The 12,136-nt window shown below is 34.5% G+C and overlaps 1 long non-coding RNA gene across 1 annotated transcript; it reads left to right on the forward strand.

The window, feature by feature from the left end:
* The first annotated feature begins 523 nt into the window (after window positions 1–523).
* Window positions 524–11,515, forward strand: LOC140614105 (uncharacterized). Its single transcript, XR_012015000.1, has 2 exons — window positions 524–872; window positions 10,957–11,515. It is a non-coding gene; the product is annotated as an uncharacterized lncRNA (long non-coding RNA).
* Window positions 11,516–12,136: the final 621 nt, after the last annotated feature.

Genomic DNA, 12,136 nt, shown 5'->3' on the forward strand with positions numbered 1-12,136 from the left:
AGAAAATAAGCTAGATTACTTTTATTGAAAGGCAAAATGTGGAATCAGCACTCAGGGACCTAAGACAAACCCTGGCAAACACAATACTAAATACTAGAAACTTGAAACTAAAGACACAGAGCTGTCACATGATGTTTGGGGATGATTTTTCACAGAACAATAAGAACTACTGTATATTGAGTACTTTCATGGTTAGACATACTGGCTCATACATTTGAAGATGCATGTTAAAAATATTATCTAAAATTTTCAGAACAAAGAAGTTGGTATTTCCATCTGAAGTTTTACTGAAGCAGGCATTAAGGCTCGAAATGGTTAAATAATATGCTCAACATCACAGAACAAAGTATTTCAGTCAGGATTCCATCCAAATCTGTTCCAAAGAAAGTTTCTACTCTTTATATTATCTAATAATAAACTGAAACTGATTTAAGATTCACAGACACGCACCCACATTATATGTATATATGACAATAACAAAGGTTTTTAACCAAAACAGCTGTGACACAAACCATAAGGAATAGACAGCCTCAAATCAGAGATGGTCTAAGGGAGGCTGTTCAATTCTAAGGCATTCTGCTCAGGCTTCACATAGACTTTGGTTTTGTTTTTTCCTCATTTCAATCAGCAGAGGAATTTACTTGGAAGCAAAAACCTTGGTTTCTTAACCATTATTACCCACCTGAAGTCATCGTTTCTGTTTATTACATCATAATCATCTCTACTTGCCACCAATTGTACATTCCCAAAGAGGAAATTATGATTTCAAGTGAAGACAATGGAGCAGGAACAGATGTGCTGCTAAAAGAGAGACATCCTATTATCCTGAATATGTACTCCGTAATGAAAAACAAGGCAAAAGAGATCAGAAGGTATTGTCATATTTCAAAATAGAGTCTGTTCTAGCAGCAGGATTACATTTAAATAGAAGGATCTGAAATTTTGATGTACCATTCATAGTACTTTATGCTTGACACTTCATATTCTAGAGAAACTGCAAAAACTTCAAAACATATCCCTCTGTAGCATTGTTGGTAAATCTTTCACTGTAGCCTTTGCAATATTTTTCTCTATTCTGATTTTCTTTAGTCACAGCAAGTTGACCCTACTTCCAAGTGTGACACTTTCATGTGGTTCTAACTCCATTATTCTCCAAACTTCTATTAGATTGTACCATCTGCTTTAGAGATCTTCATAAAATGTATGTCTTCTTAACTCTAGGGAAGGAGACACTAACAGGATGGGAAACTGTGTAATGATTCACAGTTTTTAAAAATCTATGTTTGGTCCTACCAATTCATTCATAAAAGCAGATCTTGTTCACTTAATATTTGTTAGACATTGGATAGGCTAAAGGTACATTGTAAAGACTTGTTACAGAAACTCACAGCAGCCATAGCAGAATGAAAAACAGATAAGGTAGTGGATAAACACAAAACTGTGATCAATGCTATGACAGAGATATTCACTATATCCAATGAAAGTTCCTTATAAATACAGAGACACAGACCAGACTGATGGGGGAGACTAAAAATGAGTGAAAACTGTTTGTAAAGGTGCAGTGGTAAAACCAACCAGAAACAGGGACAGGTAGTAATATACATGTGTTGAAAGGAGTGTTGGCTACGGAGGAGTCAGCTGCAGATGGCAGGGTGGGCATATGCAGGGATCAAATGGGCTGTTAAGTCAGTATTAAAGCATGCAGAGTTTTGTCTTCTCTCTAGAATCACTCTGAGAAATCTCCAAAACTAAACCTGCTGCTGATGTTTCCAAAGCCCAGTGGGAGCCCAGTGAAGACCAATTTGTTTTCTTCTTCAGCAGCTGTCCTTTTATCTTCCTTTGAATTTTCTAGGTTTGGAATACCTGGTGCTACTTCTGACAACAGAATTTTTTTGTTGTTATTTCTTTTCCATTTCTCTTTGTCCCTCTACCCCTTTCCCCCAGGCCTACTGGGTTAATTTTGATTAACTTTGATTAACTCAAAGTCAATTGATTAGTAACATTATCATGCCTACAAAATCCCCTGAACCTATATACCATCCTCTCTACATATTGTGCCCACATTCAGGAAGAAGAATTGCATGAGGCGTGTACACTAAGAGGCAGGAGTCTCAAGGCCATCTCAGAATTCTGCCCACCACATGGACCATCCATCCCAGAGCACCTAGCGCAGTCTTTTACACTGTAGATAGTCCATATATATTTGTCCACTGATTGAAGATACATATTACCTACCTATAACAAAAATATATAAATAATATCTACAAACAGAATGATGATGCTTCTCCTCCCTGGGCAAAAGCTTATTTGATCCTTTAGCTCCCTGTGGGTCTCTCTCCCTTTAACCTTTATAAATGATTTCTATAAAGAGAATTTTCTGAATTTTTATTCAGAGAATTTTCAGTGCTCTAAACAGTCTTGGATCCTAGAGGTGAAGCAAAACAAGCTTGCTTAGGTGTGTGATTTCTTTCATACAGATTTCTTTCAGAACCTGCAGTTGACCTGTTAGGAACACGACTGTTCTAAGAAAATTATTCTAAAATAATTCAATTTCTGTAAATGATTCTCCTGGGGCAGAAATTAAGGGCTGTAATTAAGGACCCCTTATAGGGGCTATTTTTTTTTAATAGTTTCACTTGGGCAAACAACTCAACATCGATGATGATTTCTAGTTGCAAACATTTCTTACTTGAGTCTGGGCACTGATGGACAAGTGTTTTCCTTTTAAAAAAAAATAGAAAAAAATCACATGGAAAAAACAAGCATATGTGAATTCTAAACAAAATGTGTGCTGACTCTTCATGTTCAGCTTCCTTATTGGAAACATACAACATACAAACTTGTAAAACTTTTCTTCCTTATTTACAACCATGAAATAAAAAGCATAAACTTTTTATTATCTGCACAGCTTTATATAAGGAAAATATATTGATACTTCACAGTATCAGAGTTTCAGATACTACGCAGGGATTTTTTTTCTAATGGTGTCTCATAATAAACATATAATTAAAACAAGCAAATTTACAAAGCTTATATTTTTATTAAAATTCATGCAAAACTACAAAGTTCACTGTACATCTGTTATATATATTTGCAGAAATGTGATTATAAATGAAAACTCCTACATACTTTAACACCAGTTTCCCCAAAATTGAAATCCAGAGCAGTTTCATACACCTACCTGGTTCAGAGAGGGATCCTCACATAAAGGGACAAAGACAAGGTATAAAAGCATAATTCTAGATACCTATTTGAATATTTCAAAGTAAAATAAATGATGTTGACAGTTGCATCTCCATTAATATATATTTCTTGCATAATTCTAGATACCTATTTGAATATTTCAAAGTAAAATAAATGATGTTGACAGTTGCATCTCCATTAATATATATTTCTTAAAACGTATAATTTCTAAATTGCTTGGAATAAAAAAATTCAGTGTTTGCAAATTTATTTTTAATTATGAATTAAATATTAGAAAAATTCTAACACTGAAAATGCTGAAGAAATCCTCCAACTATCCACCTCATAAAGAGTCATGAATGAAGAGGTGCTTGGAATTATAAACAGCTAGTTAACCAAAACTAAGTTGCTTCTGTTGTGTGAGTTAGCACATAATGGGGGGAAGGAGTATGTTATATATTTTGAATTTGGATCCTATGAAATTTCTTAATACAGGGTTCAAGACATTTTCACTTAAAAAATTGATGCAAAATGGGCTAAATTTTTTTTTTCACAGTTTCACTTAGGCAAACAACTCAACACCAAGATTCTTTCATCAGACAAATGGGGTTATCTTTAATGTGGTTGGCGTTCTATGGCAATGACCTGGAAGGGATAATAAAAGTTATATATATAGAATGATAATACATTGAAAAATGCACTATAATAGAGATAAAACAAATCAGAAGCATGACCAAAGATGCATAAATTGATATTCAACTCAGAGAGAGTATGTGGTTCTAACAGTGGGAAATTAGTTGGAATCAAGTATTTGAGTCTCAGAGAATCAGTGCTCTAAAGATGATCATAAATACCACTCTTTGTCCTTTTGGTTGCCTAGTTTGACCTTCTTTCTCCCCTGTGATTCCCTGTCTTCCTACAAAACTCTCACTTTGTTTTCCATTGATTTCTTCAAAGGACTATTAAACACTAAGTACACCCCAAATTAGGTAATTCTTTGTAAATAAAAGTACTGATTCTTAAACACAGTGTGTATGATAATGCTTCTTGCTAAGCATACTGTATATCTGTTATGTATATCTGCAGAAATATGATTATAAATGAAATGTGATTCTAAATTTCTTCCAGTTACTTAGAGTCCTAGGATACTATTATGACTCATCTACATTCACACATGTGAATGCACACATAATACATAAACACACAAACACAGAAACACACACATAATCCCAAACATGGTTTTAGCCTGAAAATTGAAAAAGTCATATAGTTCGTTTGTTTTGAGGTTTTTTGTTTTCTTTTTTTTAAATTCTGTTAAAATCATAGTTACTTTTCTGCCATGTGACTAGACATCAAACACTATTTCTTGTACCAAATGCCAACAAGTGAGAAGAAACAGGGAAGGCAATATTTTGATGATGTGCTTGGGCTTTTCCTGGTAACGTACTACATCATGGGAAGATGTCAGGGAAGGCTGATATATAAAGACATACTTATTTTTCTGGATTTGCCTAGTATAATATGATTCAATTCTGAAGCTGTATAATATGATGAACTATGAAGCTATATGTGGAAAGCATACAAAAAGATAAAGCTTGAGAGGAAGGAATCTCCTTCTTAGCAATGAAGCAAGGAATCATAGGCCGGCCTTAAGAAAAGAAGTTTACTCTGAAAATAACAGAAATTGATCTGAGCAGTGTGATAACTTATCAAGGGAAGAAACTGTAAATTATTTCAATAGTTTCATCCCTAGTGGATTTTTAAACCAGAGTAGGTAAGATATAGCAAAGTATATTAATACGGACAACAATAAGCTGGCAGAAAGATAGAGTGAGGAAACTCCTAGGTCATTTTCATTATTATTCATCAATTTTTAAAAATGCATTTGATATCTTAAAAGGTCTTGGAGTTTATGAACACATTTTTCCAGAGTGTAATAAGCCAAAACATAACAAAATAAAAAAAAAATCTAAAAAACAGAAGGACCCCGTATCTTGAAAGCAATATCAAGCATTTTCTCAGCAAGTTGAACATTGAGAAATGTCTTATGGTGCAAATTAATAGAGTATCCTAAGATTTATGTGGTAGCAAGAAATTACTGATTCCAAAAACATAGGTCTTAGACTTAACGCTTAAGGCTCTTGAAGACCTAATTTGCAGATTACATTCTGAGAGCATTTTAACCTCCCACCCTTTCATGTAGTCTGCACATTCACCCCTATTCTCTCCTTCCTTACTTGTATATCACATGTTTTCTGGGCTCCAAGCCTTTATGGGCTCATATAATTTTCAACAAGCTTGTACACATCCAGCCACACCCCACTCACATACCAAACATTCTCCAACACCCTATTGATTACCTTCCTAGATAAATTCCCAAAGACCTATGTTCAAATCTCTTTTCTAGAGTGTTCACTTTTGTGTTTTAGTTCTTTGCACATTTAATTTACTTCCACCATAACAGCAGTTCCCTAGACCTAAACCTTCAGCCCCTAGGGAGGGAGGAATGGAATTGTTGAAGGAGGCTAATAAATTTATACATGCATATGTATTTTTTCAATCAGTAGGGTAAAGAAGCTACAGCCAGTGTTCTGTGAAGAAGTGTAAAGAAGTGTAAAATACTGAGTCTAACAGGAGACAGCAAAGTACAGCTTATGGGCCAAATTCAGCCTGTATCTGTAAATACAATTTTATTACAGTCCACCCACACCCATTAATTTATGTATTGTTTATATTTGTTTTCATGCAGTAACATCAGAATTGTCACAAACTTAGTGGCTTATAGCAGTACAAAATTATTACACATCTCTGGAACTCAGATGTTCAAGATGGGTTTTGCTGGACTAAAGTGAAGTGTTAGTAGGTCTGTGTTACTGTTGGAGGTTCTAGGGGATATTCTACTTTCTTACTATTTTCAGCTTCTAGAAGTCACCCACATTCCATGGTTTGTGGACTCATATTTTGATTTATAAAGTCAGCAATGCTGAGCTGCATCTTTACACTGCTACCACTATGGTCTTGTATCTGAACACCTGGATAATCCCAGCACTTTCCTTATCTTAATATCAGATGATTAGTAAACTTAGTTCAATCTGCGACCTTAATCCCCTTCACCATATCATATAAAATATTCAGAAAAAAATAAAATAAAATAAAATAAAATAAAATATTCAGTTTCTAGAGATTAGAATATGGACATTTTTGAGGGAGCATTTTTCTATCTACCACAGTAGCCAAGACTGATAACATTTCTGCCCTGATGAAAATTGTATCTTAATGCGAGGAGAAGTAAATAAATATAGAAACATGTCATAAATTTTAAAGAATAAATAAATACTTGAATAGAGCAGGGTCAGTAGGAAGAGATTGATGGGGCCTGAGAGTTATAAAAAGTCATCAGAGAGGTAGAAAAACCACGAGAGACTCTTAACTATAGGAAGCAAACTAAGGTTGCTGCAGGGGAGGTGGGTGGGGGGATGGGGTAATTTGGTGATGGGCATTAAGGAGGGCACATGATGTGATGAACACTGGATGTTATAAGTAACTGAAAAATCATTGCACACTACATCTGAAACTAAAAATGTACTTGATGTTGGCTAATTGAATTTAAGAAATAAATAAAAAGCAGGTTATCTTATTTATATACAATAAGTATGTAAGTAGACTATCTTAATTTATAAACAATAAATCAAGACAAAGAAGTGAGGCACTTTTTCTAGTGTTAATGTGGCATTCACGTCTCTGTCTCCAAATATCCTGCTCTCTCCATGATTCAGCTCTGCTTTCCCATTTACCCAATTGTCAGATGGGAATGAATCTACCCGTGTTACAATTCCACCTGCAGTGCCTGGCATAGTGCCTGGAACATAACAAAACCTCAATAATTATATGTTATTGGTGTTGATATTCTTCTTGGACATTCTCATCTCCTATTTTTCATTGCTTCACTGAGCCAATAAGAGAATTATTCTGCAGGGACATACTCAGAAATTTCTTTTGAAAAAAAAATATCTGCAAGAGACAAAGCAATACAAAGATCTATAGCCTAAAATATTCCCTGCATTTATCTACATGTTTTTCAATGCTCTCTGCAGGTGGATCAGCATCATGGATAAAATATCAATAAGCAAAGGATGTGCTAAGAAAACAAACACGGTAAATTTACTCAAAAAATGTGACCAAATGGCCCACATAATTTTGAGGTCATTTTTAATAGCATGGCATTTCTTTGAAGGAAAGAGTAGTGTTTAAGAACCAGATTGCCAAATTGTTTGAGGGAGAAGTAATTTTCTTCACTTTCTTGATATTGTTTGTAAGTCATCCCACTGCTTTAAAGTAAAATCCAGTGACTCCTTGTTACCTAAAACAATTCAAAATCTCTATCATCACATTAAAGGCCCTTGACCATCTGGACCCAGTTTCATTTTCTACCATCCCTTATTCTATTGTACACTACATCATTTTGCATAACAAATGTTTCCAATTTTCAGGAAGTTCCTTGCATTCCATACTTTCCTAAGAGTGTGTGTGCCATAAAAGCAGGGACAGTGACATGTATTTCTATAGTGGTGGTGCTTAGCATAAAGTTAGGCACATAATAGGAATCAATAAATAAATTCTATATAAGTAATTATATCACTAAGCTGAGTAAATAAATGAATTAATTAATATCTGGCTGTTCAACAATTCTTGTTTTTTTAGATTTATAATTGCATTTATGTCTATTAAAAAAATGGAACACTTCCTGTGTTTCTAGGGCTGAATTAGCTCAGACATTTCCTATTCTTTACATTCAAGGCATTAGCTTGACTGACTCATGGTGGTTGACTCTAAGGAAACTTTGGGGCTGTATGTGCCCATCTCCTGATCAGCCATTTGCTTTAGTACATTAGGACTTTAATAGAAACTGCCTAATGCGCAGGTAAGTCAGTAAGAAATAAAATATAGGTCATTACTCAGTGGTATCCATTGAGCAGAGCAGCAAAATGTAAATCACTGAGAATGGGGATGGTTCATGCCATTTTGCACTTTGGAGTAAGTCTGAAGACTTCCTGTGGCTGTGAGGTCCCAGGGTCCGCTTTAGAAAGCTAAGGAGCAAATCTCTTCCTTGTCAGGGTCAACCTACTACTAGCAACTCCCTGTTCCAGAAAAGGGAAGTGAAGATTCTGTATATTTATCCTGCACTCTGCGATTGTCTAGCCCTATCCTTCATGTACATACATTATAGTATGTCACCTTAAAGTTGTAACTCAGGTTCTCCAAATCTCAGCTTCTTGATTTATAAAATGAAAATGACATCTATTCTACCTATGTGGCATGATTCTTTTTGAGCATTAAAATAAAATATGCAAAAGGGCTTGGATAGCAGACATCATCTTTGCCCTATCCATAACTCTAGCATCTTTCAGTGTCTCTAACCAATACCCAAATGCCAGTATTTGGAACTTTGCAGATGCTGACTTTTTCCCCCACTGAAACCTGGAAAACTTCACTGTCTATGTGCTGATGTGTGTCAGCCTGCTTAATAGCACATGTTCCACTGGCTGCTTTCCATTCTGTTCATCACATTTCTACCTGTGTTATCAGAACTTCTCAAATATACAAATGAATCCTGGTCTCAGAATCTCTACGAGGAGAACTCAAATAGCCTACACATTGTGAAGGGCCTCCTGAGAGGGGAATGATGATGTTATTATTTTGATAAATTAGAAACAAAACTAAAAGAACTTTTTGTGTTTAGGGCCTCCCTGGGCATATAAGGAATGGATATGTGAAGGGCTCTGGGTGATAGCCTGAGGCAGGGTTAGAAGTAGAGCAAAGCAGTGTCTAGCTGAGCCCAAGGATTAGCCTAAGGGCAGATTATCAGACTTCAGCTCAGAAAAACTATTTTTAAAACCCAGTCATGGTCTCTAGGTTCATAAATATAATGCAAGCAAAGGAAGGTGTGGTAGCAAATTGCATGTCAGATGAATTCCAATGTGTGGGAATATCCATAGCATAGAAATTTAGCCCTAAAAGGGATTTTACCAGCTTGCATGGATTTACCTTTATAACCTGTTTTTCTAACACTTCTAACAGATTAATCTTCATCTCAGAAAAAGAAAGAAAGAAAGAAAGAAAGAAAGAAAGAAAGAAAGAAAATGATAATACTAGATTATTATTCATAGAGTAAAATAAGAAGCCATGAGTTCATACCATTTCAAAAAATTGAAAGAATGAACAAAAGGTAGGGAGGATATGGTTCTGCCTTAAAACAGAATTCCACCTAATACGTTTAGAATAAAAAATGTATAATAATTGTTTCAGTCAAGAATCATCTATTGATGCATACACAACAGTATGAAGAGAAATAAGATATTTACACAATTTCAAAGCATCTCCATACATGATACTTACTAAATACAATAAGAAAAATAGTAATTTAGAGTGGAGAAATCTGACAGATATGACCTTAACTTCACCAGTAATAAGACATATGGACATTATGAGCATGAAATAAACATGATCCCATGAGAAGGCACAGCATAATTTCTATGATTTTCTTACTAAAAACATAGTCATGAAGAAACATCAGACTAAGTCAAGAAACATTTTACAAATTAACTCTCCAGTACTCTTGAGAAATATCAAGTTTATGCAAGACAAAGGTCAATGAAAGAACCTTTTCAGATTAAAGGAAAATAAGAATCCATGGCAACAAAATGAACCCCCATCCATACAAGAACATTGGTGGGTCAATTAGCAAAATTAGCAAAATTGGTCTATAGATTTAAAAATTAATATTGTATTAATGTTAAGTTCCTGATTTTGATCAGTGAATTCTAGTTATATATTGAAGAATCTGGGTAAAGTGCATAAGGGATTCTTTGTACTATTTTTAAAAACATTTTATTTATTTATTCATGAGAGACATAGGGAGAGAGAGGCAGAGACATAGGCCAAGGGAGAAGCAGGCTCCATATAGGAAGCCCCATGTGGGACTAGATCCAGGGACTCCAGGATCACGCCCTGAGCCAAACGCAGCTGCTTAATTGCTGAGCCACCCAGGCATCCCTGTTCTATTTTTATAATTCTTTTAAAGTCTAAAATTATTTCAAAATTACAACTGAAAAAAAAACCTTTTAAAATATTATAGACATTCACTCTAGGTGATCCATTTATTAATCAGAAACATGTCAACCTTAAATCTCAAAACTAAGGGCAAAAGTATAGAAATTATGTATTATTTAAATTAAACTTTAAATTAGAAAGCATTTCATGAAAATATTGTTAGATTGTCATTTGCTTTTTAAAAAAAGGCTTTTCAGGAACCCATGTTTGATAAGGACTCACAAAACCAATGTTTCTATCTCTACTACCTGGATATATATTCCTGAATGTCTCTATGTCCACTTCTTTCTCTGAAAAAAATGGAAATAACCATCATCTGCCCTCTGAGATCTTGCAAGTAATTGTAACAAAGAAAATCAAAGCAATTATGATGAAAACACTCTAAAGCAGCCCTGTCTTCTGTACACTCAGGCTCAATATCCCATTCTGAATTGAATGTGTAAAAAAATATATTTTACTCTAAAAATGAGTTATTTTGAAATATGATTACATTTTTCAACAAGTTTCTTTTTATTGAAACTGGATTTTTTTTTTAACCCCCAACCTTTTCAGTTCTCAAGAGGCTGACTTTTAATTATATTATCCCTTGATCTGGAGTCGTTCTTATTACTTGTTTAAATGTTATTGTTTGGACTTGAATTGATCTCTTCTGTTCAATTTCAGGGTTAGCATTTGCTGCGACACAGAGTGAATTTTTACTCCTGTTGCCTTGAGGACATTCATTGGAAACATCATGTTGCACTTGATGGAGATTCTCCTGATGAAAAGGTTCATGAAAAAGAACAAATTAATTTTTGGTAACAATCAATGGTACCATCCAATGCATTTTCCCGTTTCCTTTACTTTTCATTCTCTTTCTCATTGTGCCCTAGCTGCCTGATTCTCTTCATGGAGAAAATACACTGTAATTTATTTTAAAGGAACTCCTAAAACTGCCTACTGGTCTTAATTATAACAGACCATGGTTTATCTGGAATCCTAATCTGGCTTTGAATGCTCAGCAAAGAGCATCAGAACCATAGCTCAAGCCACAGAAAAAAATCAATCAAGAAGACTTTATCTGTCCTATTGTTAAAGAGAAATGGGACCTCCTGGCTATGAGAAGACAAATTGCTATCCCAGTCAACTTCCTTTTCTGGTCTTTTAAACTATGTATTCATGTATATGTAAATATATAATTTAAGTATTTATATATATAAATATTTATATATATGCACACTAACTTAAGGTGTTTTGTTGTGTTGTGCTATTTCCACACAAAAGGGTGTATTATAAATCCCCTTGGAATGGATTAATTATTTGTGAGTTTATTGTACAACAACTTTTTCACTGCTGTTAATCTTATTTAGCACCTAGGAGACTTCCTTTATACTGCACAGGAATTATAGAAATAAACGCAGTGTTATTATGACATTGTTCTGTATTGTATACATCAAGAGCAGCCAAGCTGCCCTGAAATGGCCAATTTACCCACCTCAGTTTGTTAGAGTGGTTTTGCATGCTGAAAATTATCTGTTCAACTGAGAAGAGTGCTTTCTCTGACAAGTATATGTTTGGTATCCCTACACATTATTAACTATGTGCCAAGTATTATTCTCTCTAAGTTTTAGTTGTAAGAAAATCTAATGACCCATGTTTTTGAAGAGTTTTGTATAAAAGGCAGCAACTATGAATTAAGAATATAAAGTTGAGCCTCTTAGGTATAAAAGGGAGCAAGTTACCATCTCCAGTGTAATCAAGCAGTTCTGAAATGATAATATTGAAAAGAAATAATCACTATTCCACATATACTAACCAGTGCCTACATAACAGAATGTATATGACCAAGTGACACAGTAGGGGT

Source organism: Canis lupus, chromosome 22 (assembly GCF_048164855.1).
Source record: "Canis lupus baileyi chromosome 22, mCanLup2.hap1, whole genome shotgun sequence".
In the NCBI taxonomy this organism is placed as follows: Eukaryota; Metazoa; Chordata; class Mammalia; order Carnivora; family Canidae; genus Canis; species Canis lupus.